Source organism: Zosterops lateralis (assembly GCF_965231275.1).
Source record: "Zosterops lateralis genome assembly, chromosome: 5".
In the NCBI taxonomy this organism is placed as follows: Eukaryota; Metazoa; Chordata; class Aves; order Passeriformes; family Zosteropidae; genus Zosterops; species Zosterops lateralis.
Genome location: NC_139766.1, coordinates 18,880,379 through 18,885,255, shown reverse-complemented (window position 1 = coordinate 18,885,255; position 4,877 = coordinate 18,880,379).

Here is a 4,877-nt window from a genome sequence, read left to right as displayed (position 1 = left end):
CCCTCTCCCTGTTATATAAAAGACTTTTTAGAGTCAGGAAATATTATAGACAAAAGGACTTTAAAAGTTCAGAGAAAAACACTTGCTGAGTGAAATGCTGGTGAGATCACATTTTTAAAAATGGAGAAATGTTCCAAAACTGATGAGCAGGAAATTTGGCTTATTTGGCAAACAACAAAAGAATAATCCTATTTTGCTTATTGCACTTCTGTGTCCATAATTTGATTCCAAGAAGGCTGAAAGGAGTGAGATGTACCTTTGCAGCACAAAATGCCCACTATATGCGGGGACTTGACAGATCTTTATGGCATTATCAAACCTTAATTCTCTTAATGCTAAGAGATAATGTGGGCAGACAGAGTTGATGGGAAGGATCCAAAAGATAACCCCATTTCTACTAGTTTCTGTTCACTTCTGAATGATATCCAGCATGTCAGCTCAGGTTACTTTTCCCAGGCTCTCCCTGCTATCTCTTTTTCCTTCTTTAATTCAGTTAATCTTTTTCTATTCTTGCCCTTTGTTTAGTTAGTCTGTCCTAAACTGTTTCGCTTGCAGCACTGCTGCAATCCTGCAACCAGCAAGATAACCAAAAGCTGCCTTTGGCAGCTCAACACTAGTGTAAATTTGCCAGATCTCAGAGTGGCTGATAAAGCTTTCTTTTACATTTTTTTCTTTGTCTAGCAGCAAGCCTGGAGGAAGCAGAATTAGAAAAGCACTCCATTGCTGTTTTGCTGTCCTATTCTCCCTCTCTTCATAGGATTATTTTTTGTCTTGTGTTGTCCTCAAGAAACTTAGAATCAGTTTTAAGTAAAAGTCAAAAAATTATCTCTTTTCTGTTCTACCAAAGGGATGGTTAACACCATAAAAATTCAGGAAAAGAGAGTAAAGGAATGTTCACAAGAACTTGCTGCAGCTAAATGGAAAGGAAAAAAAGAAGGAGGGTTAACTCCATTTCCTTCTTTGCCCAGGTCTCCAAAAATGTCCAAGTGATTATTAGTGGTACTGTTTGTCATCACATCATAAAAGAAAAGATCGTGTTAACACCTGTGAATATCTGTGCCCAAGTGCTTCATTGAAAAGAATTCAGAGCAAATGTCCCTCCTCTGCTTCTGCCTATTTAATTGACTGTCTGTTATTGCTGCTACCAGTGTACATGGCAGAATGCATGCTTCTGCCTCAATATGATATTTTAAAGGGCAGTTAAATGCTCTGGCATCTTCATAAGAAAATTTCTCACCCTCTGATTGTCCATGATGAAGGGGACAGAACTTCTCAGCCACTAAGTGGCATTTTATGGCAATGGAAATTTGGCATTTATATCTGTTTCAAATATGTTCCCTCAAGTCTGTTTCCTTTTAGCAAACACTTCATTTTACTTACTTTTTCATCGAGTTCTGCTGATGACAAAACGAAGCAATGAAGGCTGACTGGAAAATTGGAATTCCGTTTCATTAAACTGCTTCTAGTTTCAAAATTTGTTTCTGTGTTCATGCAAATGCAATCCGCGACCTTTCCACTGAAAACAAAGCACTACTCTGTGACAAAGCCCCCAGAGAAGGTTCACAGCGGCTGCACTCCCCAGGAAAGGACGAGACTCCTCTGGAGAGCTCTCACTAACCAGACTGGGGTTGGAAACTTGGTTTTCCACAGCTGGGAGAAAGCCAAGGCCTTTCTCTTAGCTTGTCTCTCCTTCCCTCCATATATCATCTGGAGAAGCTATTTTGCCAAATTTTGGTGAACTGACATTTCAGTGTTTGACTGCTGCAACAAAATGACATTTTCGGACAAAAAAAAGAACTGTCAAAAGACTTTTAATGTTTTATAGTTGAGTGCCCAAAAAATGTTCTCTCTACAATTCATTACTGTATAATCTCTTGAGAAAAGAAACAGCCCTCTAAACTTCTCTCATCAGTTGCACTGAAAGCAGCACTCCAATCTTGATGCTTAAGAATCAAGTCTTTTATGCCACAACTTTGATGACAACACAAATGTAGAAACATAAATTGTCGGCATAACATTTAAGAAAACTGAACTCTACAACAAGCCCAACTCATAAACAAAACTTAGACTCACTTTTCTTCTGAATCCTTTTTTATTTATTTTTCTGCAGTAATACTTGCAGAATACTTGGGTTTCATATGCATAATTTAGCATGGAAAAAAAAGTGAACAACTGAGCTGTAGGTGATGCTTGAGGCAGAGACAGCAAAATGAGATCTTACTGTTGTTGAACTGGCCTGTCCACCTCTGAGAGCAGAAAAGGTACCCTCAAGTGTACTGTGACATGCTTCAATCAGCATAAAATGGAACTGCCTTCTCTTTCCCACCCTATCTTTTCTATATGACCTCTTCCCACACAAAGAACAGGATAGCTTTAGCCATTCTTCTCCCTTGATCTTTTTTATCACGTGTGATAGGAAAAATGGATGGATCAGAACTGGGAATGAGTAAGCCGCTGGAGATGGACAGAACAATATTTTTTATTGCAATGGTGATGTAATTTTAAGAGGAATTACAGCATTTGCTGCTACCTGGTAGTTTCTCCAGGTAAGGCCACCAGGAGCCATAAATTTCCCTATAAAATTTGGGTTATGGGGATATCTAGTTTTTATGCCAGTTGCCCCTCTGTGTTTTCACTACAACAAAAAGGAAGTGTATTTGGACCCCCATCTTCCTGAAATGGAGCAGATGGCCCTGAACTCTTTAATAGTGTTTGGCACTGCCTAGGCTGGGCTGTATTATATCAAAGGTAACCTCTGGCACTTGCATGGCAGAATGGGATGTGCAGCACAACACTGGATTTCAGAATTTCTCCCATCAGAATTCAGACAATCCACATACCTATTATTTCTTCAGCTATTGAGAGGGGGATTTACATGCTTAAATTCCTCAGATTAAAAAAAAAAAAAAAAAAAAAGATTATTTTATTGACTAAACAGTATTGTTCCTCTAAAAAAACACACAAGACATAAATAAAGACATAAATGCAGATGAACAGTTAAGTAATTTGCAATAGTTTGAAATACTTATATTCATACCATGCTTGTAGACTTTTTTCACTGGAATATATTTTGCACTGGTTAACAAAGATGCTATTCCATTTAAGTCAATTGGGGTTTCTCTGGTGTATCCTAGAACAGAACTGGAGCCAAGATATGTATCTTACTCAGTTCATTAGAGTCTCCAAAGCCGTAGATTAAATAAGCAAGTATGTCACTAAATCTGTTCAGCATTAAAATGATACAAAATGTATTTTTCTTCTTCCAACTAAATAGTTTTCTTCAAATTTGAACCAGATGGAAACACAGTGAGTTATCTGAGATGAGCTCATCTGGACTTCTGAGTGGAATGTCCGACATTTGGTCACACATCTTGAGATGTAAGTTAGGGTCTGAATGGGGAAATTTTTATCATCCTATGTTTACTCTTGTGGATAGGCTCATTAGCTTCAAGAGGCAACAAGAAAAACACACATGCACAGGCAGAGTAAGACCATGCAGGACATGGTTCTGTATAAAGTCTCTCAAATGTAGTTTGATTCCAAAGAAAATTGTCCATCAAAACTCCAACAAACACAATAAATAAAAGCTCAGCATCAATATCAGTTAAGAAATGTAGAGTAGTTCTTATTTTTCTATGTCTTCCATGTAGCTTTCGCTATATTTGTCTGGAAGATTAATCTTTCAGGGGGCACAAGTCTTCTATGGAACCAGACATACTGTTGCGATTTGACTAATTTAAAAAAGCAGGCATCTACATTATTTCTTGTAGTAGTAATAAAAAAAAAACAAACTATGAGGGAATTTATAACTGTAGAGCGACAGAAATTAAATCCCCTTACTTTCAGGATTAAAGCCAAACAGTTCCAATGAGAACTCACTCCCACATGGCAAGGCTACCAGGAAACTCCATGCGTTTCGGCTGTAGAGTCACTTTCTGTTGTCAGGTACACCAAGGGCTGCAATCAAACAGGTCCTGTGTTGTACCTGTCCTTGATTAGCCCAAGCAGGCTAATCTTGCCTCACTGAACTCAGGGGAGTTCTGCTCTTTGCCTTCACTGAGGCAGGAATTTTACCTTTAGTCAATGCGTTGAGATCCCACATCTTCAGCAAAGAAAATGATACCCAACAGTACCTCCTCTATATTATTATGCACATTCAATCTTTAGACAGTGTGTGATAGCTGCTTCAGGCTAATTTACCAGTCTTCCTGGTAAGATGAATTAGCATAGGTGGAATTCCTCTCTGTGAGAATTAAGCTGCTTCTAATATTCAGACTGAACAGGTTTGGTGTTTTACACTGCATTGAACTGGGGCCAGCATACTTTTAATGTGCTACTCTCCTGACTCCCATGAGCAAGCTGGAAGAATTTGTTCTGTGGCAATGAAGAAAATCTGTATACCTGAGAGAGATTTTGCAGCCATCTGTCTGAAAGTTTTTCTAAACCCTATTATAGACTTTGGGGTTTGTTTTCTTATTTTTTAAACACTTTGTATCACAGTCCTAAACAGAATGGCCTGAATTTATTCCTCCTATGACTCCACTGCAGTTCAATAATTATTTTGTATTTATTCTTCCCTCTTTTGGAAGGAAGCTAGTGAAAAAATCTGCATTTAAACAAACTTCAGTCTTCTCAGACAGCTTTCTATCCTGAAGAATTCAGTGTTTTTATGGTTTGGGTTTGTTTTTTAAAACAAAATCAGATACACAAAATCTGATTTGTATTGGCTAAATTCCAATTTATTTCTCTTGCCTGATGTTTCCATCTGGCTAGTCTGGCATCTTCAGCTGTGTGCAGCCAAGAAGAATCACCAGCCATGGGGATGTTAATTGAATTTAACTGAATAAATCTGGGCCCTGGTGCCTTTATTTTATGAC